The sequence below is a fragment of the Aotus nancymaae genome, unplaced genomic scaffold (genome assembly GCF_030222135.1).
Source record: "Aotus nancymaae isolate 86718 unplaced genomic scaffold, 86718_ANA_hifiasm-v0.15.2.pri h1tg000006l, whole genome shotgun sequence".
Classification (NCBI taxonomy): domain Eukaryota; kingdom Metazoa; phylum Chordata; class Mammalia; order Primates; family Aotidae; genus Aotus; species Aotus nancymaae.
Window position 1 is genome coordinate 97,497,641 of NW_026988417.1, and position 24,837 is coordinate 97,522,477.

The following is a 24,837-nucleotide window of genomic DNA, read 5'->3' on the forward strand; positions in this document are numbered from 1 at the left end:
ATATAGATTGTTCAGAGCTTTTATCATGAATGTATGTTGAATTTTGTCAACTGCTTTTTCTGAATCTTTTAATATTATCATGTGACGTTTTCTTCTTTGGTATGTTAATATGGTAGATTACATTGACTGATTTTCTTTTCTTTCTGAGAGAGAGTCTTACTTTGTCACCAGGATGGAGTGCAGTGGCGTGATCCTGGCTCACTGCAACCTCCACCTCCCAGGTTCACGTGATTCTCCTGCCTCAGCCTCCTGAATAGCTGGGACTTCAGGTGCATGCCACCATGCCCAGCTAATTTTTGTATTTTTAGTAGAGACAGAGTTTCACCATGTTGGCCGTAATCGTCCCAATCTCTTGACCTTGTGATCTGCCTGCCTCAGCCTCTCAAAGTGCTGGGATTACAAGCATGAGCCACCACACCCAGCCCTACATTGACTAATTTTCAAACACTAATTAGCCTTACCTTCTAACACTAACTCCACTCGGTCATGACTTGTTACTCTTTTTGTATACTGCCTAATTCAATTTATTAATATTTTGTGAAGGACTTTTACATCTATGTTCCTAAGAGACACTGGTCTGTAGTTTTCTTTTACTATATTCTCTTTGTCTGGTTTGGTAATCAGAATAATGCTGGCTTCACAACACAAGTTGGGAAGTGTTGCCTCCTCTTTTATTTTTTGAAAGAGATCTTATAGAATTGGTGTCATTTCTTCCATAAATGTTTGGTAGAGAATTCTACCAGTAAAACCATCCAGACCTGAAGTTTTTCAGGTTTTGTTTTTTGAGTTTTTGGTAAAGTTTTAATTATAAATTGAATTTATTGAGATACAAAGGGATATTCAAGAAATCTATTTCTTTTGGGTGAGTTTTGGTAGCTTCTTTCTAGGATTTGGTCTATTTCATCTATGTTGTTGAACTTACGTGCACAGAGCTGTTGGTGGTATTTGCTTATGATATGTTTGTGGGGACTATAGTGACATGCCCTCTTTCGTGCCTTACTTTAGTAATTTATGTCTTATTTCCTTGTCAATCTGGCTAGAGGTTTATCAGCTCTTGATATACTTAAAGAACCAGATTTTTATTTCATTGGTTTTACTTTGCTATTGTTGCTTTCAAATTAATTGATATCTACTCTTATCTTTAAAAAATTTCTTTCTGCTTGCTTTAGATTTGTTTTGCTCTTCTTTTCCTAGTTTATGTGGAAGCCTAGATTGCTCACTGCAGTTCTTTTTTTCCTTTCTAATGTGAAGATTTAATCCTCCATATTTCCCTCTAGGCCCTGCTTTAGCCACTTCATATGAATTATGATATATTGCATTCTCAATTTTCTTCACTTCAAAATATTTTCTGCTTTCTCTGAGACTTGCCTTTGATTCACAGATTACTTAGAAGTATGTTGTTTAATTTCCTAGTATTTACAGATTTATCATTATCTTTGTTTTGCTGATTTCTAGTTAAATCTCATTATAGTTAGATATCTGATTTTGATGATTTCAACTCTTTGAATCATTTTTAGGTTTGTTTTATGTCTCTGGCTATCACCTATGTTTGTGAATGCTCCCTGAGGATTTTAAAGGAATATATATTCTGCTGTTTGAGGGAAGAACATTTTATAAATGTTAGTTAGCAAGTCTGATGGTATTGTTCAGTTTTCCCATATCCTTGCTGGTATGCTGTCTACTTATTCTTGCAATTATTGGGGGAGCTGCATTGAAGCCCCTAGCTATAATTGTCCATTTTTCCTTTCAGTTCTATTCTGTTTCATGTACTTTGAAATTTTGTTGTTAGGTACATACACCTTTTTATGCTTGTTATGTCATCTGGGTGAACTTACCCATTTTTCTTTATACAGTGTTCCTCTTTATCCCTGATAATTTTTGTTGCTCTACAGTCTACTATTTCTGACATTAATATGGCCCCTCCAGCTTTCTTATGATTAGTATATATCTCTTTACTTTTTACTTTTAACACACTAATTTCATTATATTTAAAATGTATTGCCTATAGATAGCATAGCCTTGGTCATTAAAAAAAATCCATTCTGACAATCTCTGTCATCTAATTGGTATGTTTAGAATATTTATATTTAATGTAATTATTTATACATTGGAATTTAAATCTATCCTTTATCATTTATTTTAGGTTTCTTCCCTCATTTTGTTCCTGTTTTTCCTTTCCTACTTTTATTTGAATTATTTGAATATTTTCAGTGCTCTATTTTTACTTATCTATTGAGTTTTTACTATATTCCTTTGTATGGTGTTTTAAGCTGTTGCTCTACACATTTATATATATATATATAAATAACTTTTCACAGTCTTCTTAGAATTAATATTTTACTACTTCAAGTAGTAAATTTTACCATCATTTTGGTCCCTCTAACCTCTTCTCTTTATGTTACAATTGTCATATGTGTTACACCTATATACAACGAAACTCTACTAATGCTATAATATTTGCTTTCCATTATTGTACATATTTTAAAGAGCTTAAGAGAATAATTATATTTACTCAGATATTTACTACTGTTGCTTTTCTTTTTCTCTTCATGTTTCAAGTTTTCCTCTGGTATAATTTTCTGTCTATCAGCATTTCTTTTAGAGCAAGTCTTCTGGCAGTGAATTATTGCTTTATTTGAGAATATCATTATTTTACCTTTGTATATAAAGAATATGTTCCCTGGATATTTTTAAAATAGTATTCCACTTTATTTTGGCCTTTGTGGTTTCTAACAGAAAATCTTCAGTCATTCAACCTGTTCTATTATAGGTTGTGCATCATCGGTATGTCTAAACATACCAATTAAATCTGCAGTAATTCAACTTGTTCTATTATATGTTATGTAGCATTTTTCCATACTTGCTTTCAATTTTTTTCTCTCTTTAGTTTTCAATAGTTTATGGTGTGTCAGGGTATGCATTTCTTTCATTTTAGCCTGTTTCATTTTGTTCAGCTTCTTAAATTCAAAAGCTCATGTCTTTGACCAAATTTAGTTGCCAACTATTATTTCTTCCAATCACACTCTTTTAGGAACTCTGATTACTCAAATGTTGGACATTTTTGGTATGGCCTCACACATCCCTGAAGCTCTGTTTACTTATTTTTTTTTTCAATCTTTTTTTCTCTGTTGTTGAGACTGAATCATTTCTATCGATCTATCTTCAAGTCCATTGTCCTCTCTTTCTATTATCTTCATCCTGTTGTTGAGCCTACCCATGAATTTTAAATTTTGATTATTATCATGAATTTTAAATTTTGATTATTATATATTTCAGTTCTAAAATTACCACTTGGTTCTGCATTATATCATCTATTCCCATACTTCTGGGGCCATGATTAGTATAACTGATTAAAATCTTTGATAATTCCAACATCTGTGACACTTCTGTTAATTGCTCTTTCACATACAAATTGAGATTATCCTGGTTCTTCATGTGCTGGCTAATTTTTAGTAATGTTGATTATTACATTATGAGAATCCAAGTCGTTAAATCATAAGGACAATGTCGAATTTTTTTTTAAGCACATGATCAACATTGGTAAGTTCAGGCTGCAATTCCCAAACCACCTCCTGTCAGCTGAATGTTGGTTCAGTGCAGAAAGCCTCTGCAATGCTTTTGGGCCTGTCCTACAAGTATATCATGCAGTGGTCAGCCTGGCACCTGTGTGATCTAGTTCATACATCAGCTCTCAAAGCATTTGTAATGCTGCTTATAGTCAGACTGAAACATGCACAGCGCCGAAGCAAGTCCAGGAGTTCATACAATATTTTATGCAACAGCTTCCTTGATCCACTCTGTGATCTCCCCAGTACCTTCCAGTTCCCTGGGGCCCCTTTTCATGGTCCTTCTGCTAGAACGCTGGGATTTGGCTGCCTTGCTTAGCCACATACTTCTAGCACAACTGCATTTCAGTGTGGTGTCAAGTGGCAGAAGGACAGAGAGAGAAGAAAAGCAATGAGAATTCACCCCATGCTCTTAGGACCACAGTTCCCTTCATCAGAAAGAAGGATATTCTCTTCCCCCACCACACACAGTTCTGGATGTCTGCCCAGTCCTACAGCTGCTGTGCAGGACTGACTATGGGTTGGGAAGGGAGAGAATGAAAACGGTGACTTCTTTCGCTGACTCGGAAGTTAGGATTCCCCTTTCCTGCTCCTCAGGAAGCAAGGGTTTCCCTTGAAGATCTGACTATCCACACCAGTGTGGCCTACTGGAGTTTGGGCTACCTCAGAGTCTATGTCAGGTGATATAGTTTGATGGAACTTCAAATTCTGACCTCCTTCCCCTCTGTGCCTGGTGCGCCATGAATTCTGTCCATTCTCAGCTCCATGCGGTGGGAGAGACAGGGTGGTGTGTGCTTGCTCCCTCTTGCCCAGAAGCAGAATCCACAACTACTTTCTTTTGCTCGAAACAGTACTGTTAATAGGAGAAGCAAATAGGTTCACTTTGGACTTTGTTTTCCTTCCATAAAGACTTACTTTTATTTTAGGACTGTTGCAATTGGGATTTTTTTAAAGTTTTATTTTCACCTCAGAAAGATACCATTTCACTTCATCCACTTCCCACCTTCCAAACACTTAGCCTTTTCCCACCTCTGTGATAACGGTGGATAGGTGTGGGTAACTCAAAGTTAGCTTCCTTTTTGTGGTTCTGGCCTCTTTGGCCAACTATTTTCTTTGGAGTTACTAATGAGAAGCCAAACTGATTGACATGAGTGCCAATCTCTCTTTCCCCAAGTCCACCCTCTGGCCAGAAGTACTAATGAGCTTTGTCATCAGTGTTAGGTGGATCAGGAGACAGGAGGCACCCACAGGACCCACAGACCAGATCATTAGCGTCAAATATAATTATTGAGTCCACTGTTTCCCTTTTTGGCCCTGTCCTATCCACGTCGCACACACAATAGTAATGCGTGCTTTCAAAAACTCACCTTAACCCTAGCTGAGGCCATTACAACAGAGAATAGACATAGGCATGGCCTGAGACTTTTCCTCAGTAATGTTCAGTCTTCCTACTTTTCCTTCAAACTGTTGGCATTTGTGGTCCTTAGGGAGTATCCTCAAGTTTGTATACTATATGAACATGACTGGCTTTTAGACACAAAAAGTTCCACCAAAAAAACCCTCAAATACTACATCTTGACAGTTATACAACCATGCATAAATATCCTGACCCCAAAATGCTAATGGCCTTCCCACTGGAAGATATGACCCAACGGTACTAAAAAGAGCTCCAAGAAGGCAATGTTCATATCATATATGTTAGCAGGTCTTAGCCAGGGCTGTTTACTGATAATAGGATGGCCTGTTGAATAGAAATCTTGAGTATCTGGCATGATGAATGGGCAAGGTATATTTACAATTCTACTCAATTAGAGAGTGAAATCTGAAAGTCATATGCAGCATGAGCAGATTTGCTAGACAAGGTTCATGGGTAATGGATAAACTTTCTTACTCAACCCAAATGAGGATTATAATTTCTGGCTACAGGCAGCAGCACCTTGGTTGGCGGGGGCGGCGGGGGGCGGCGGGCAGTGAGGGTAGAGAAGAAGGTCGCTCAGCCCAAAGTGCGCCATGGAGATGTCCTCCTGCTGAGAGCGGGAGCCACCCTGACATTTTCCTCATGTGTACGTGGTCGCTGCCCTTCCTCCTGTGTGATTTCCCGGTGACACTTAACAGCACATCTGGGCAAGGGACCAGCTGGGGCCAAGGAATGGGACCCCAGGGGCTCCTCCTCAGTGAGTGACAAACCATGCTTCATGTGCTTGGCACCTGGGACTCCCTGAGGAGCACCCAACCCAACTGAGAAAAGTGTTCACCGTGCAGCTTGTGGCTGGGCAGTTATTTAGACTCAACTGGCAGCATGGACATTGTTGATTAACTTCAGAGAACAAAGCATAGCAGAGATGTCAATGATACCACTTTTGACACCACTGTCTGATTGAAGCCATGACAAATTGTAAAGCAAACAAAAGCTGATTTCTAACTTAACCTTGGGACAGAAAATTCAGCTGAAACTACACACACACGCACGCACGCATGCACACACGCATGTGTAGTTATAGACTGAGATTGAGAAGCCTAGCAAGACAGTATAAAGTGTTTTCTCGTGCCTGGGCCAAGAGCAATGTGGCACAGTCTCTATTGAGAGGGGAATGGCTGATGGGTCAGCTCCTTTAAACTTTGTTCGCATCTGTGGTCCTAATTCAATAATTTCCCCAACACAAGATATGTAAATTTAACATCTAAAACCTGCAACCATGGCTGGGTGTGGTGGCTCATGCCTGGAATCTCAGCACTTTGGGAGATCAAGGTAGGAAGATCTCTTGAGTCTAGGAATTCAAGACCAGCTTGGGCAACATAGTGAGATCTCATCTCTACAGAAAACTTCTAAAAACTATACAGGCATGGTGGTGTGTGCCTGGAGTCCCAGCTACTCAGGAGGCTGAGGTGGGAGAATGACTTAAGCCCAGGAATTGGAGGTTGCAGTGAGCTGTGATTGCACCACTGCACTCTAGCTTGGGTGACACAGTAAGATCCAGTCTCAAAAAATTCCCTGCAATCCTGAAAATGGTAAGTTCAAAGTTAATATATAATGAATAAGCATAATTCTAGCGGGATATGGTAGCTCACACCTATAATCTCAGGGCTTTGGGAAGCCGAGGTGGGAGGGTGGCTTGAGACCGGGAGTTTAAGACCAGCTTGGGCAACAAAGCTGTTGCTGCATTGTTAAAAATAATTTTAAACACAAATCAGGCTAATTTTTAAAAGTGTTTCCAAATATGAAGCTGATAATATAAATTAATTCTACATTTACAAAAGCTATCAGTAAAAGTTGTCTGTAATTATTATAAATTATCAATAAAAGTTGTGTTATTATAAAGTTTTTTGTAATAAAAAACCATTCTGCATTTCCTCCCTTTTTTTACTTCTATCCCATTTTTGCTGATAAGTCACTGCCAGAACAACTTCTTAATGTCGGTTCACGTAACACATACACTGACGAAGCAGATTACATTCTTAATGATCTATCCAGATTAGTAGATTTTTCTGTTAACTTTCGAAAATCAACATGTCTACCTCATTCATATTTTGTAATAATAGAATCAATTCTCACAGGAACAGCAAAACCGGCCTCTTTAAATTTTCACACCTCATAAAAGGCTTGTTTTAAGAAGAAACAACTGATGAAGAAAGACATCATTCCCAATGTGATACCGTATCCTATTACTTTACACTAGAATTGAAAATATTCTTGTCTATACAGTTTAAAGTCATATATACTTTTCAGGCAGTGCCGGGCAAAAAAGAAAAAAGGAAGTCATATGTACTTAATCACTGTAAGTCTTTAAAATTTCCTTCTTGTGTTATACTGTTTACCTTCCATCCTTTCTATCTCCACTCCCTAACCCCCGACCCCCCACCCCAACCCAACCTACTCTCAGAAAAGAAAAAAACATCCCCTGGCAACAAAGATCCTTTTGATAACTTGGCTTGGGTCACAAAGTAGTCCGGAAAAAGGGTTGGTCCTTTCAGCCCTGCGTTTGTAGCAGCAAAGGTGGCAGGATTTCTGTCTCCCAAGCTGTCCTGGGCTGGTCACCTGGGAGCGGGCAGACAACAGCTGGACCAGTACTTTGTAAATTCTGGCCAGATTCTGTAGATCTGTGCTTGTGCTTGTGTGGAGAATTATTTTACCAGTCCACAATGAAAAGAAGGAAAGATAAGACACCACAGAAAATTTCTCATAAAGATAAATTTACTTGATCAAAAAATTGTCTTTAGTTATGCTCTTCCTCCCGTGTGTGTGTGTGTGTGTGTGTGTGTGTGTGTGTAGGTATATGCATATGTGCATGTTAAATGTCTTCTTTTTTACTGCAGTAATGGTGATAAGAGATGACAGGTTTTTTTTTAAGTACTTGCTTGCCAGAACTAAAAACTGGCAACCTATGGTGATCCACACAAATTTTATTGAAGTGTTCTTTGAATATGAAGTCCAAAAATATGAGAACCTTTGGATTAGATTTCGGACAGGCGGGAGGGAAAAGGGCACAGGTATTTATAATCCTAACACACATCCTGGAGCCATCCCCCAACTCCATTTATGACATTCAGAGTTTGGGAAGCAAAGTGTTACCTACCCTGATATCTCTTGGCTTAATAAAAAGCATTAACACTTGCGTTTGAATGCAACTGTTATTTTCTTAGTGTGCACCAATCCAGTGTTCAGCTGGATCCCCTCATTGCTTTTCCTTAAGTTTTGTCTTCCTCATTTGGTCTTATGCTCTTAAAAAATAGCAGACTTTCATAATTCATTTTCCAAGCTTTGCATTCATAAGCTGTTGTTTGATGTTTCTAAGTTTTAACATTTTCATACTTTTGTGGCACTACATTTTTCATAACCCAAAGCTGATGATCTTTTCAATCCAATACAAAATTAAACCCAATACTTTCCTTCCTCCGATCTCCATTTTCACGACATTCTACAATCCAACTATGTCTGATTTCAGGAAACTCAAACAAAACAACTGGAGCATAGAGCACTCAACAAGTTTTCTAAGTTAGGTACATCTCAGGTCCCAAACATCCAAGTGTCGGGTGTGAGCACCGCCCTTGGGCGGGCAGTGTATGCTCCCATGTCTTCTCACCCTTCCTTCACTCTTCCTCCAAGACACCAAACACCATCACATTCCTCTTCCTTCCTCTTGCACCACTCCCTTTCTTGATAAGAAACATTCTCACTTTTGTGCACACCCCATCATCTTTAACCGCCTTCCTCTCACGTCTAATGCCTCCCCTCCCACCTCCTACTAATAACAACTATACCTCACGGCCAATATGTATGAAGGGGCTTTCTACATGTCACGTCACTTTGTTCTCCCACAGATACCATTAGCACTATTTTAGGAACGAAATCCGGGAGAGCTGGGTAACTTGCCCAAGGTCAGAGTTTTAATGACAGATGACATAATAGCTAAGACTTGATCAAGTTCTATCAAGGGAAAGAAAAAACGTTCTATCAAGGAAAAGAAAAAAAAAATTTGACAAAGTAAAGAACATTTTTCTCATTTCTTGTTTTTGTTGCTGTTGTTTTGGGTTTTTTTTGAGATGGAGTCTCACTCTGTCGCCCAGGCTGCAGTGCAGTTGCGCGATTTCGGCTCACTGCAACCTCCACTTCCCAGGTTCAAGCAATTCTCCTGCCTCAGCCTCCCAAGTAGCTGGGACTACAGATTCTTGCCACTACGCCCAGCTAATTTTTGTATTTTCAACAGAGAACAGGTTTCACCATGTTGGCCAAGATGGTCTCGATCTCTTGACCTCATGATCTGCCTGCCTTGGCCTCCCAAAGTGCTGGGATTACAGGCATGAAACACCGCACTCAGCCTCTTGTTTTGATAGCTCCCCAAAATACTTAAGTCACACTTTCCACACATGTCCTAAGTCATCCCTTCTAATTACACCTAATTTAAGTGCTCATGCTAAAGATGGGTGAAAACTACTCGAAATTGTATGCCTCCAGGTAGAGTGTTCAGTACTTTCTATTTCCCATAGCCGTCTGTAGCACCTTGGTCTCAGGAAGGTTACAGTGAATGTGTGGTATGGCCTGAGTTATCACCACCACTGGGAATGGCTCCTGGAGGAGGCACTGCCAGGAGGATGACCGTGATGAGATGGAAATTCAGTGCACTCAAAAGACCTATCCATCTGTCCATCAAACGCAGAACCGACTTAGGGCACTGTTGTTCTTTCCAGCTTTGGCTTTGTGGTTCCAGTTGACTTACACATGTCTTTGGGAAATTCACTGTGTGCAAATTATTAAAACCAAATCCAGATTCTAAATTCACATTTAGGGTCTGAGTTTCCTCTTCCTATAACTGTTTCCTCTGCTGGCCTCTAAAAGAGAGCTCTCTAAGGCTCCATCCTCACCCACCTCCTCTCTTCTCCAGCTACATGCTCCACAGGGGCAGGCCACCCACTGTCTCACCACTCTCAGCCATACAGAGCCGAGGGGGTCAAAACTCCCTCTCTGATCCCAAAAGTCCCCCTGACTGCCAGAACCACCTGTCTCTTTCACTTTCTCTCTCTCTCTCTGTCTCTGTCTCTCTCTCTCTTCCCCCCACCGCCCACTTCTCTCTTTACCTATCAGATGATTCCACCTAAATACCCCCTGTGCCTCCAACTCCATGTCCAAAACTGAATGTGTACTCTATCCCATAAATCCCGCCCCCTCTTGCATTGCCTGGTTTGGACTGTAGAACCACCCCTAGGGCAGCCGCGTGCATGGCACATGCGTGTGAGATACCTGTCTTTTCTTCCCTAACCACCCCCTTCCCTTCTAATGCAAACAGTCAACAGAGCCAGTCTCCTCGCTCTCTGGATGTCTCTAAATCTGCTCCTTTCCTTCTGCTTTGGGTTTTCATCTGCATTCCTGGACACCCCTCCCCTGGTTTCCTCCGTCACCCTAAGCATAACTGCCAGAATGAGCTTCCCCTCTGATGCTCCCCTTGCCCTTCCGGGCTTTTCCAATGATAAACCCCTAATGATCTCAATATGTCGATATCAAGTGCATCCCTATGATAAAACTAAGGACATTACCTAAGTACAGACGATAAAATAGTCTTGTTGTATCAGAAAGATATTCCTCTAGAATGACTTATCAGAGTTGAAGAACTAATAATTCTCTCTTATCCCATCAGGAAAGATATCCCATTAAAGTGAACAAAATTTGGTCATTTTAGCAATTAAATGCAAGCAGGAGGTAAAGAATACTAACATTTAGTGGGCACCTACTGCATATCCAGTACTCTGTGTCAGACACTTTAGACAGGTTCACAATTAATATAACCTGTGATGTGGGTGGAATCCTCATTTAAACAGTTACAGCTAATCTGTTCTATGTCTCCCAGCAAGTAAATAGTACCTCTGGGATTCAAATGTGGGTCTGTCTAATGTCCCAAACCTACACACTTGGCACCATTCCACCTGCCCTATCACCAAGAAAATGCTGGCGCCATGAGTGGCTAAAAGATTCATAAACACAGCATAATTGTTTTGATTTAATTTCAACCACAATATTTCCTTTTTATTCAAATTTCAGATTTCAAGGCTATAAGAGGTTTATACTTTTACTTAGCACTGGTCTGGGTACTATGAGGACAAAAGGAAGAAAAAGACGCAGTACCATCTACCTACAAGCAACAAGCTTTCAACTCAAGATAAACAGGTACTGGGATAAAGACAGCATCTCCTCTTCCAGCACTGCTGGCATCAGGCATTGCATACAACCTCACCATAGACTCAACCTAAATAACATTAGCTCCAAATGACATATCACAACCACACAACGTATAAAATGCACCATAAGAGAAGTGATTCTAGGTCACAAAGGTCTGAAAATCAGTCTTTTCTCAACGTAGCATTTGAATATTAATTAGCACCCTATCAGAAGAACTCAAGTGACCTGCAAAGTTAATTCTCTGAAGCAGATAATCTCTCTTGTGTACTTTCCAGTGCCATTAATTCATTTAGGAAACCCTTTCTTCATAAATGAAACAGATGTACATTTCAGGCTAGTCTCTATTTCAATTATCAATATTCAGCATTGTAAATAAAGCTGCTAAGGTTTCATTTTTGTCATATTAGAAAAATGGCCGGGCGCAGTGGCTCACACCTGTAATCTTAGCACTTTGGGAGGCCGAGGCAGGCAGATCTTTTGAGGTCAGTAGTTTGAAACCAGCCTGGCCAACATGGTGAAACCTCGTCTCTACTAAAAATACAAAAATTAGCTGGGTGTGGTGGTGGGCACCTGATATTCCAGCTACTCAGGAGGCTAAGGCGTGAGAATTGCTTGAACCCAGGAGGTGGAGGTTGCAGTGAGCAGAGATCACACCATTGCCCTCCAGCCTGGGTGACTGCGTGAGACTCTGTCTCAAAAAAAAAAAAAAAAAAAAGAAAGAAATAATATAACATTTTAAAATAGATGAAATCAACATTCAACATGGAGTTTCCTATTGTAATTTGTGTCATTTCGAAGTTATTTTAATGGCACTTTCTTAATGAGTTAAGTACTATACAAATATGCCTTTTTGATATTACAATAAAATTCTTAAGAATAGAGACTACATGTTTCTTAGTTGGCAGTAACAAATACCCTATCCTCCTCATGTTTCTATGTGACAGAACTACCTGATCGGTAAAGAGCCAGGTCCATCCACTCATCTACACCTGGGGGACACTGACTTTTGTGACTGGTGAGTGTGGGACAGGATCAACGTTAAGAGAGCAAGTCACCAAAAGTAACCCAACCATAAGATTTTGTCTGATTTTGAAGCCTTAATACTGTTAATATTCGACCTTCCAGAAACCCTGATTTTATTCTTCTTCTAAAGTTTGCCTATTTTCAAAAGAACTTTTGCTTCTGCTGCTTAATAAACCCCCTTTTATAAATGTATCGAGCTTGACATTTGTTTGTAAAGAGTGAATTTATAAAGAAAAGTATTTTTAAATTTCTTGAACCCACCAAATTATCTAAAAAAAGCACATTGTTTTTCTCTAGACTTCCCTAAAGGGTCATATCTTTAAAAACTTACCAATCCCAACTACTTCTAAGCCAAGTCTTTTGCTAAGCTACTAGCTTCACTGGATAATGTTAGTGATAAAAGAGAAACACTTCAGTAGTGCATCTGCCATGAATCTCTAAGCATCAGGCTTCACATCAATCACAAGTCATTTATTGTGGAACCTGTCACAGGACATAATGATTCACGCTAGTTTGAACTTGCCATTGCTCCTCTTCAAGGGGGCTTTCAAAATAGTAAAAAGCTCATGAAACAGTAAATTAAACAGAACATCTCTTTACCTTTCGATTCTACTTAATCTTTAACATATTAATTTTGCATTTGTTAGATGCTGTAAAATGACTTAATAATGAAGATTTTGCCATATCATAATCTGACCACAGAGACACAGTGAATCACCTAAATATAAAAGATTAGAATTTTGCCACTTAAGAAAAATAATTACTATATACTTATACAAAATAAAAATGTTTTCCTATGATGATTAATAAATATGATTTCTACATTTTAAAGTAAGGGAACCTAATTTATAGCCTGCAAGTCAACAAAGGTAACAAATCCTGCTTATAACAACGGAACCGCATTACAGAGGATCCAACCTTACGCAAACTGAGTCATTAATGAACCTCAAAATTGTTTAAATTAGCAAAGCATGCTTGAGATTTGAAACTACACAATTAATCCATCCCCCAGAGAAATGAAGGTAACGGAACAATCAGATGTTTATAGAGAAACAGTGCTGGTCTTATCAACAGGTGGATTTCTCTTCACGGGGTCACTGCACCCTGCTTTGTTTTAGACAAAGGACTCCAGCCCACTCCAAGGGCCTTTCCAACTGTGGTCTCAGCACAAGCTGTCTGGCTTTGGCATTTGTGCCATGAGACAGAATCAACATCTTGGTAAAAGTCACAACCCAAGATCCTTTTTGTGCTACAAGTATTTTGAATCAATTATTTAAAAACCTAGATATACTATCACATTTATTTATCTTTGGTAAAGTCTTTCTTTACAAAGCCATATAAACAGAAACCATATAGATGAATAAAAATAAGCCAAGAACACTATCTACTGGGTGCAATGTACACTATCAGGGTGATGGGCACCCAAAAAGCCGGACTTCACCACGGTGCAATATAGGCATGTAACACAATACGGCTTTAGGGGTACTGCACTTGTACCTCGAAATCTAAAAAATTAAAAAATGAATATATAAAAGAATAAAGCAAGTGTGATGTGCTGCAAAGCTGGCTACAGGCTCTTGCTAGCTGGCCTTGTACTTGGTGAATGGAGGTAGCTGGGCTGACAATCATCCAGTTTCCCCACATGCCCGTGGCCTGACCTCAAATAAAGCAAGGTGGCTGGCAGAGTCCACCGTTCTATGCAGCAGCAGCAGCAGCAGCAACCATTACTTGTAGTTCGAGGTGTTTTTACTCTTTGTTTATACGTTTAAAGGCTTATAAATTTTTATGAACTGTTTGCAAGGTAAATACAACGGGGTGGCAATACGACAGCTCCACGAGCTCTGTCCAAAAGCTCGCTCACATGCTTCCCTTTGGTGACACGATGAACCGGATAGCCCAACTCAACTACGGTATGCGTCCCCACCAGCGACACATACTGTCGTTGGAGACACTGCCCTAACCTTTCCAGGGCATTAGGTTACTATTTATGAATGTGATAAAACGTTCTCTAACCAACCGACAAAACCCTGGAGAGCATCCAAGGCGCTGTGTCACAGAGAACCAGGGGTAGGGCGGAGGGGTGTAGCTCACATGTCTCTGTCACATCAGCACCTTGATGTATTTGTTTCACAAACCACCATAAGCACTTCCAGATCTTTGCATCTGTAAACACAGCTTCCCTTTACAGCTGTAAGTTGAAACTGTCAGAGCATTATTCAGCAGATAATTTTGGAGCAGTCCAATATTATGTTCAATTAATGAAAGACTATAATATCAATATTAGGATATAAACCGGCCAATTTCAAGGAATCTAAAAATGAACTAACCTCCTGACCAAGCAAATCCGACACTCTTTACAACCCCCTCTATGCCCCTTACGACTCATCACAGATAAAAGACTTTAAAAAGTAATCAATGCCAAAATATTCTCTAGAAATGAACAAGTTTGCTTACCCAATGTAAACACACTTTAATATATCATTTATCCACCAATAGATATTGTCAGTGATGCCAGCAATCAAATGAAATGTTGACTCTGAGCAGAATGACTAATATGGAGGGTTATCTCTTTTTTTAGAATACGCTTGAGATTCTACATGCAGCATACACACGTGTTAAGTTATCTATAATATACACATGCACATATAAAAGATTGAATAAAGGCAGCTGTAAAACTTCCTAACAGGTTATAGTCAGTAATTAACGCAAATCGGAATGAAAACACTCTAGACCGCAGTCTTTTGGAGGAAGGCGCTCATAATCCCCAAAGATTCAGAAGCATTACCTCATTGCAGCCTTGAGACAAGCTGAGCATTCACTCTAGGTCTTACCCAGCATGCACCGGTTCACACAAAGACAACAGAGGCGTGACCAATCACATTGTGGCTAGCAGGCACTGTTTCAAAGCCCTCTCCCCATATTACCCATTGACATGCTTGCTGGCAGCCTGCTGAACTTGTCGTCATGACAACACATCCCAGCTGCTCACCAAGGCTTGTTATATTACTTTTCCTTTTCACCACTCACTTAGCTAATTAAAAATTTAGAACTATGTTTTGCATGTTGGATGCAAACTGAAACAATGCAGGTTCCTTTTTTTCTTTTCTAGCCTCTATTTTTTTTTCAATGGAGCTTTTAAAAATGCTGGGAAAAGCAAATTGAAGGACACTCCCATGAAGTCCCAATATAACCAATCAATAGAGAGACTGCATGTAGCTCCAGCCAGATGGAATTTGTCGCTAAACCTAATCTGCAGCAAAGCAAAACCAAATCATGAACATCGCTAAAGATGTTCTTCCTGTCCTGAAATCTAGAAGCCAATTCAGCATAGATATTTATGTTGAAATATTCGTATTATTCTTGGTCAAAATATTCTTTCAATATTTTTATTTAAAATGATTCTGATGTAAAGCAGCTCTACCCATAATTCCACAATGCAAGCAGAGTAAATAAATAAATAAAGCACAGAGAGAAGATCCTGTAAAAACTGCCAATATAGCAAGTGTTAAAGGAGGTTCCTGGTAAAAAGCATGCCTGTGAACCTGACACATGTTTTAGATTTGACCACGAAAATGCACCACTGTGGGGGAAGGGTAGGAACAGCAGCCTTGCAGTTTAAATGGAAGGAAAATGCCAGCTTTTGTTTACCAAAGCATGAGAAATAAATTAAACCTCTCAAACTGTTTCAAAAGTGATGGCTGCCTCATGTATATCACCTTTTTTCAAAACTCCCTTTCCACCCTGAGTTAGACCTTTATATCTCAAGTTGATGCCAAAGGCATTCTTATAATTCTAAGGTAAAATTCTATCTTCAGATTTCCACGTAACACATTTAACAGAGTAGAAAGAAAATGAAAATTTGAAGCTATGTTCATTGTAAATAAGCAGAGGTAAGAGACATCAAAGTGGCTTAGAAAATCCAAGTGTTACAGTTGAGGGGAGAGGTCCGCACTAATTTCAATGAAATGAGAACATTGAGACATCAAAAACATGCTGAGAGAGGTGGCATGCCTTCTGCCTCCTACCAGGTTGGCCTCCTAATTTTTTTCAGTCTGAAATAATCCAGGACTGTCTGATTTGTAGCATTCAGTCCTCAAGCACAGTATAAATGCATCAACAGACAGGCTGGCCTGTTCTCTCCAGAACTGCCCACATCCCTGAATTTTCAGGTCTACCATCAATACCACTGAAAAGAAATCCCACCTACTAAGAGAGTTAGGAAGAAAAACTTCAAGAAAATTGCCAGTGAGGGATATGGCAGGAATGCAGGCCTGGGACATTGAGGCAGACATGACGAGCAGAGCTACTTGGGGTATTAAAGTTAAATACTGTTTACTTCCTCCCTATGTTCTTACCTCAAGTAACCAACAGAAGGAAGCGCTAAGATGGTGCTGTCAGTTAAATGTGGTAGACTGCAAACAGTGCCTCCCAACTCCCACCAAGATGACAGTAGGCAGAATAAAGAAGGAGAAGACAATGAGAGGGAAGATGAAAGCCGATGAAGTCATCAAATAATTTTGGAAGCTGGAAAAGCACACGGATGAGAGGTAGCTGAATTATGAGAGTGAAGAAAGTATAAATATATATACAAGAGGAAAAGCCAACTACAGATGGTGCTATGGGTACAGTAATTCTAGAACGATTATGTATATATGGTGTGATTGAGAAAATTAATCATGGGGGAAGGAGAGGAAGAGCCCAGTGATAACTTTATGAACTCCTGATTTTATATGTATATTTCTCCTAGCTCTGACCACTGAAAAGCTCTGGAAGGAACACCACCCGATTAGCAAAGAGCTCCCACAGCATTCACCATCTTGGGTTCTAAATACCATTCTAGGGTGCCTTAGAGAAATAACTGATCATCACATATAGGGCCAAGGCAGGAAAAACATAGGTGAACATGGAACATCATTTAGTGCTAGAAAAGGCTCAAAAGCTGATGAGGACACCTCAAAAGACATGGGGACAAGATTGAAAGGATTTCTGCAGTCAAATCAGTAACCAGTCCAGCATAAAATAGCATTCCTGCAAAAGACTATAACCCATTGAATAAAAAGGAATCCATGAGTTCATTAGGACACAAAAACAAATGAAAAATGATAGAGTGCTTAGAAAAGGACAGTGCCTATTTTCTTTCAACAAATGAACATCAATTCGTAACTTTAGAAGAAACTATCAAATTGGAATATCACATTTGTAACCACCATTGCAACAAGTGATAAAAACAAGAATTACTGATGCATGATAAAACCACAGGGTCAAAGGCTGTTGGAAAACAAGCTATTCATGCAGTCTCAAAATATCAACAGATTTATTTCTAATTACAAAAAGAAAAAGACAATGGAGAAATCAGGCTGCCCCCACCATAACCAAATGATCAAACTTAGTATCATCAATGAGACAAAAAGCCACCATGTGCCTCCCAATGTTATGTACTAAAAAGAACACCACGTAACTTATATATTATTCTTACAAAAAAAATGCTTAATCTAAATCTAATCATGGAGAAATAATTGGACTTCAAATTGAGAAATATTTGGGAAAACAATTGGCCTGTAATGCTGGAAAAAGTCAGTTTCATAAAATGCAAAAGGAAGCTGGAAAACTGACATTAAAAGAAACTGAAGAAATGCAACTAAATATAACATGTGATCCTTAGAGTTTGGAATTTAAATATAAGAATTAAAAAAAGGAGATCCAAGATGGCCGCTTAGGAGGAAGTCGGGATTGCAGCTCCGAGAGAAGGCGCAGAGGGTGAGTGGACGCCGCATTTCCAGACGGATTTTTACTGCCCACAGACCAGGAGATTCACAGGAGGAGAAGCCCCACGGGTCGCCAGCGCCGCTGGTTTCAGCGGTGTGGCCGCTCAGCCTACGCCCTGGGGCAGGGGGCAGTGGCTTCTTATGCAGAGCGAGAGAGGCAGAGTTCCCTCTGAGCCAGCAAGGGGAGCTGAAGCAGGGAGTCAAGCCAGGAGACCCCCGGGCAAGGACGTGCCGCGAGTCTCAGAGCTGCTGCTTCGGCTGACGCAGCGGCACACAGGGCAGCGGATTTTAACTGCCCACAGACCAGGAGATTCACAGGTGGAGAAGCTCCACGGGTTCCCAGCGCCGCTGGTTGGACCAGAGCAGCCGCTCGGCCTGCACCAGGGGCAGGGAGCAGCAGCTCCTTGAGCAAAGTGAATGAGACTGTGTCCCCTCTGGGCCAGCAAAGGGAGCTGAGGCAAGGAGGCAAGCCAAGAGATTCCCAGGCAAAGAGGGCCCCACTGGAAACACGGCTGAACCCGGGACGGTCCAGCTCTGTGGGGGAGGGGCGTCCTCCATCGGGAAACATCCTGCAGTTCCCGGGGCAATTTGCCATAACCAAGACAACCCGCCACTACAGAGACTCCGTCACTACAGGGGCGGGCCAGCATAGCGGAAGCAGTTCTAACTACACCCATATAAACAGGACTGCAGGGAAGCTCACACGGAAGCTGGGCGGAGCCCACAGCAGCTCAGCGAAGCCTCTGCAGGCTGAGTGTGACTAGACTGCCACCTTGTGGGCAGGGAAAACGGTAGCAACACAGCTGAAAAGCATAAAGCCCTAACCCCCTGGCCAGAACACCTGGGGGGAAGAAAAGGGGGTTTATGAGTTCAGCTGCTGCAGACTTAAAATTACCAAAATCAGAAAGACAGCAACTACAAAGTCAATAGGCGGATAAATCCACAAAGATGGGAAGAAACCAGCGCAAAAAGGATGAAAACACCCAAAACCAGAACACCTCTCCTCCTACAAGGCAGCATAACTCCTCTACCAGCACAGGAACAAGACTGGACGGAGAATGAGTGTGATGAAATGACAGAATCAGCTTTCAGAAAATGGATAATAAGAAACTTCTGTGAGCTAAAAGAACATGTTCTAACCCAATGCAAAGAAACGAAGAACCTTGAAAAAAGACTTGATGAAATGCTAACGAGAATGGACAACTTAGAGAGGAATATGAGTGAATTGATGGAGCTGAAAAACACAACACAAGAACTTCGCGAAGCATGCACAAGTTTCAACAGCAGAATTGACCAAGCAGAAGAAAGGATATCAGAAGTCGAAGATCAACTCAATGAAATAAAACGAGAAGGGAAGATTAGAGAAAACAAGGTAAAAAGGAATGAACAGAGTCAACAAGAAATATGGGACTACATGAAAAGACCTAATCTACGTTTGATAGGTGTACCTGAATGTGACGAAGAGAATGCATCCAAGCTGGAAAATACTCTTCAGGATATTATCCAGGAAAACTTCCCCAACCTAGCAAGGCAGGCCAATATTCAAGTCCAGGAAATACAGAGAACACCACAAAGATATTCCTCTAGAAGAGCAACCCCAAGGCACATAATCATCAGATTCACCGGGGTTGAAATGAAGGAGAAAATACTAAGGGCAGCCAGAGAGAAAGGTCGGGTTACCCACAAAGGGAAGCCCATCAGACTCACAGCAGATCTCTCAGCAGAAACCCTACAGGCCAGAAGAGAGTGGGGGCCGATATTCAACATCCTTAAAGAAAAGAACTTTCAACCCAGAATTTCATATCCAGCCAAACTAAGCTTCATAAGTGAAGGAAAAATAAAATCCTTTGTGAACAAGAAAGTACTCACAGATTTCATCACCACCAGACCAGCTTTACAAGAGCTCCTGAAGGAGACACTACACAGAGAAAAAAACAACCAGCACCAGCCACTCCAAAAACGCACAAAATGGTAAAGAGCAGCAACACAATGAAGAATCTGCATCAACCAATGGGCAAAACAGCCAGCTAGCATCAAAATGACAGGATCAAACTCACACATAACAATATTAACCCTAAATGTAAATGGACTAAATGCCCCAATCAAAAGACACAGACTGGCAAATTGGATAAAAAGCCAAAACCCATCAGTGTGCTGTATCCAGGAAACCCACCTCACATGCAAGGATACACAAAGGCTCAAAATAAAGGGTTGGAGGAAGATTTACCAAGCAAATGGAGAGCAAAAAAAAGCAGGAGTTGCAATTCTCATCTCTGATAAAATAGACTTTAAAGCAACAAAGATCAAAAGAGACAAAGAAGGACACTACATAATGGTAAAAGGATCAATGCAACAAGAAGAGCTAACGATCCTAAATATATATGCACCTAATACAGGAGCACCCAGATACATAAGGCAAGTTCTTAAAGACTTGCAAAGAGACTTAGACTCCCACACATTAATAGTGGGAGACTTCAACACACCATTGTCAATATTAGACAGATCAACGAGACAGAAAATTAATAAGGATATCCAGGACTTGAACTCAGACCTGGACCAAGCAAACCTAATAGACATTTACAGAACTCTCCAGCCCAAATCCACAGAATATACATTCTTCTCAGCACCACATCACACCTACTCTAAAATTGACCACAGAATTGGAAGTAAATCACTCCTCAGCAAACGCAAAAGAACGGAAACCATAACAAACAGTCTCTCAGACCACAGTGCAATCAAGTTAGAACTCAGAATTCAGAAGCCAACCCAGAACCACACAGCCTCATGGAAATTGAACAACTTTCTCCTGAATGTTGACTGGATAAACAATGAAATGAAGGCAGAAATAAAGATGTTCTTCGAAACCAACGAGAACGAAGACACCACATACCAGAATCTCTGGGACACATGTAAAGCAGTCTCTAGAGGAAAATATATAGCAATAAGTGCCCACATGAGAAGAAAGGAGAGATCTAAAATTGACACCCTATCATCAAAATTGAAAGAGCTAGAGGAGTAAGATCAAAAAAACTCAAAACCTAGCAGAAAACAAGAAATAACTAAGATCAAAGCAGAATTGAAGGAGATAGAGACATGAAAAACCCTACAAAAAAATCAATAAATCCAGGAGCTGGTTTTTTGAAAAGATCAACAAAATAGACAGACCACTAGCCAGACTAATAAAAAAGAAAAGAGAGAATAACCAAATAGATGCAATAAAAAATGATAAAGGGGATATCACCACAGATGCCACAGAAATTCAAACCATCATCAGAGATTATTACAAACAACTCTATGCACATAAATTAGAAAACCTGGAAGAAATGGATAAATTCCTGGACAGTAGCCTCCTCCCATGCCTAAACCAGGAAGAAGTCAAAACCCTGAATAGACCAATAACAAGGTCTGAAGTCGAGGCAGCAATTAAGAGCCTACCACCCAAAAAAAGCCCAGGCCCAGATGGTTTCACAGCCGAATTCTACCAGACATACAAAGAGGAATTGGTACCATTCCTACTGAAACTATTCCAAATAATCCAAAAAGAGGGAATCCTTCCCAAATCATTTTATGAGACCAACATCATCCTAATACCAAAACCCGGCAGAGACTCAACAAGAAAAGAAAACTACAGGCCAATATCCATGATGAACATAGATGCAAAAATCTTCAATAAAATACTGGCAAGCCGATTACAACAGCACATCAAGTAGGATTCATCCCGGGGATGCAAGGCTGGTTCAATATACGCAAGTCTATAAATGTAATTCACCACATAAACAGAACCAAAAACAAAAACCACATGATTATCTCAATTGATGCAGAGAAGGCCTTCGACAAAATTCAATAGCCCTTTATGCTAAAAACTCTCAATAAACTAGGTATCAACGGAACGTATCTCAAAATAATAAAAGCTATTTATGACAAACCGACAGCCAATATCATACTGAATGGGCAAAAACTGGAAGCATTCCCTTTGAAATCTGGCACTAGACAAGGATGCCCTCTCTCACCACTCCTATTCAATATAGTACTGGAAGTTCTAGCCAGAGCAATCAGGCAAGAAAAAGAAATAAAGGGTATTCGATTAGAAAAGGAGGAAGTCAAATTGTCTCTATTTGCAGACGACATGATTGTATATCTAGAAGACCCTATCACCTCAGCCCAAAATCTTCTGAAACTGATAAGCAACTTCAGCAAAGTCTCAGGATACAAAATCAATGTGCAAAAATCACAAGCATTCCTATACACCAATAACAGACTTAAAGAGAGCCAAATCAAGAACGAACTGCCATTCACAATTGCTACAAAGAGAATAAAATACCTAGGAATACAACTAACAAGGAACGTAAAGGACCTCTTCAAGGAGAACTACAAATCACTGCTCAACGAAATAAGAGAGGACACAAACAGATGGAGAAACATTCCATGTTCATGGTTAGGAAGAATTAATATCGTGAAAATGGCCATACTGCCCAAAGTAATTTACAGATTCAACGCTATCCCCATCAAGCTACCAATGACCTTCCTCACAGAACTGGAAAAAACCACCTTAAACTTCATATGGAACCAAAAGAGAGCCTGCATAGCCAAGTCAATTCTAAGCAAAAAGAACAAAGCCGGAGGCATCACACTACCGGACTTCAAACTCTACTACAAGGCTACAGTAATCAAAACAGCATGGTACTGGTACCAAAACAGAGATATAGACCAATGGAACAGAACAGAGGTGTTGGAGGCGACACAACATATCTACAACCACCCGATCTTTGACAAACCTGAAAAAAACAAGCAATGGGGAAAGGATTCCCTGTTCAATAAGTGGTGTTGGGAAAACTGGCTAGCCATATGCAGAAAGCAGAAACTTGACCCCTTCCTGACACCTTACACTAAAATTGACTCCAGATGGATTAAATACTTAAACATAAGACGTAACACCATAAAAACACTAGAAGGAAACCTAGGCAAAACCATTCAGGACATAGGCGTAGGCAAGGACTTTATGACCAAAACACCAAAAGCATTGGCAACAAAAGCCAAAATAGACAAATGGGACCTAATCAAACTCCACAGCTTCTGCACGGCAAAAGAAACAGTCAATAGAGTGAATCGGCAACCAACAGAATGGGAAAAAATTTTTGCAGCCTACCCGTCTGACAAAGGGCTGATATCCAGAATTTACAATGAGCTAAAAAAGATTTACAAGAAAAAAACAAACAAGCCCATTCAAAAATGGGCGAAGGATATGAACAGATACTTTACAAAAGAAGACATACATGAGGCCAACAAACATATGAAAAAATGCTCATCATCACTGGTCATTAGAGAAATGCAAATCAAAACTACATTGAGATACCATCTCACGCCAGTTAGAATGGCGATCATTAAAAAATCTGGAGAAAACAGATGCTGGAGAGGATGTGGAGAAATAGGAATACTTTTACACTGTTGGTGGGAGTGTAAATTAGTTCAACCACTGTGGAAAACAGTGTGGCGATTCCTCAAGGACCTAGAAATAGAAATTCCATTTGACCCAGAATCCCATTACTGGGCATATATCCAAAGGATTATAAATCATTCTACTATAAGGACACATGCACACGAATGTTCATTGCAGCACAGTTTACAATAGCAAAGACCTGGAACCAGCCCAAATGCCCATCGATGATAGACTGGACAGGAAAAATGTGGCACATATACACCATGGAATATTATGCAGCCATAAAAAACGAGGAGTTCACATCCTTCATAGGGACATGGATGAACCTGGAAAACATCATTCTCAGCAAACTGACACAAGAACACAAAATCAAACACCACATGTTCTCACTCATAGGTGGGTGTTGAACAAGGAGAACACATGGACACAGGGAGGGAAGCAATATACACGGGGGTCTGTTGCGGGGGAGGGTGGACAGCGGGGGGTGGGGAGTTGGGGAGGGATAGCATGGGGAGAAATGCCAGATATAGGTGAAGGGGAGGGAGGCAGCAAATCATACTACCACGTATGCACCTATGCAACAACCTTGCATGTTTTTCACATGTACCCCAAAACCTAAAATGCAATAAAAAAAAATAAAAAAATAAAAAAATTTAAAAAAAGAGTCTTTGAAACTTAAAAATAAAAAAAATAAAAAAAAAAGAATTAAAAAAAAAAAAAACAGTTACAGAGGGCATTATTGGGCCAACAGAAAAAAATCTGAATGTAAACTGTACGCTAGAAATAGGATTATATCAATGATAACTTTCTGAATTCGGTAATTCTAGTGTTATTATGTAACAGTATATCCTTGCTCTTAAGAAATGTACTTCTGAAACATTTAGGAAATTCAACTCCAAAACATTAGTGCCATGATGCTTGCAATACTCTCAAATGGTACAGATATAGATATTAGATAGATAGATAGACAGACAGACAGACAGACAGACAGACAGACAGACAGACAGATAAGGACAGATGATAGATAGATAGATCAGTCGATCCAATAAATGTGGCAAAATGTTAACAATGAGTAAATCTAGGTGAAGAGCAGACTAAGTTACTTTCGTGTACTCTGTAACTTTTGTGTTGCAAGACATGAATTAAAACCCCATGGGAGGAAAGAAGGCTGCAAAGTATCTAAAATTCAGGTATTGTTAAAGGCAAGATGTAAAACAGGATTGAAAGCAGAATTACTGTTTGCAAAACTTTATAAGGAGCATTTAGACACTCAGCCCTATTCCTTTATCTAATATAGTTACCTCTCAACCTAGGCAGATGACAGCGATTTTATATACTGGAGAGGTTAAACCACAGGTTCTTAACATAGGGACACCA

At 40.0% G+C, this 24,837-nt stretch overlaps 1 protein-coding gene across 2 annotated transcripts in view; it reads right to left on the reverse strand.

Moving 5' to 3' along the window:
* The window catches only part of STOX2 (storkhead box 2), a 121,013-nt gene that overhangs the window by 45,733 nt on the left and 50,443 nt on the right, over positions 1-24,837 (reverse strand). Inside the window, exon 1 of one of the 2 annotated variants that reach the window (XM_064369887.1) lies at positions 15,044-15,271. The exons of the other annotated variant lie outside the window; for it this stretch is intronic. The gene's annotated coding sequence lies outside the window, so the exon portion shown is untranslated. Of the gene's footprint in view, positions 1-15,043; positions 15,272-24,837 lie in introns of those variants that run through there. 2 annotated transcript variants of the gene reach the window in all.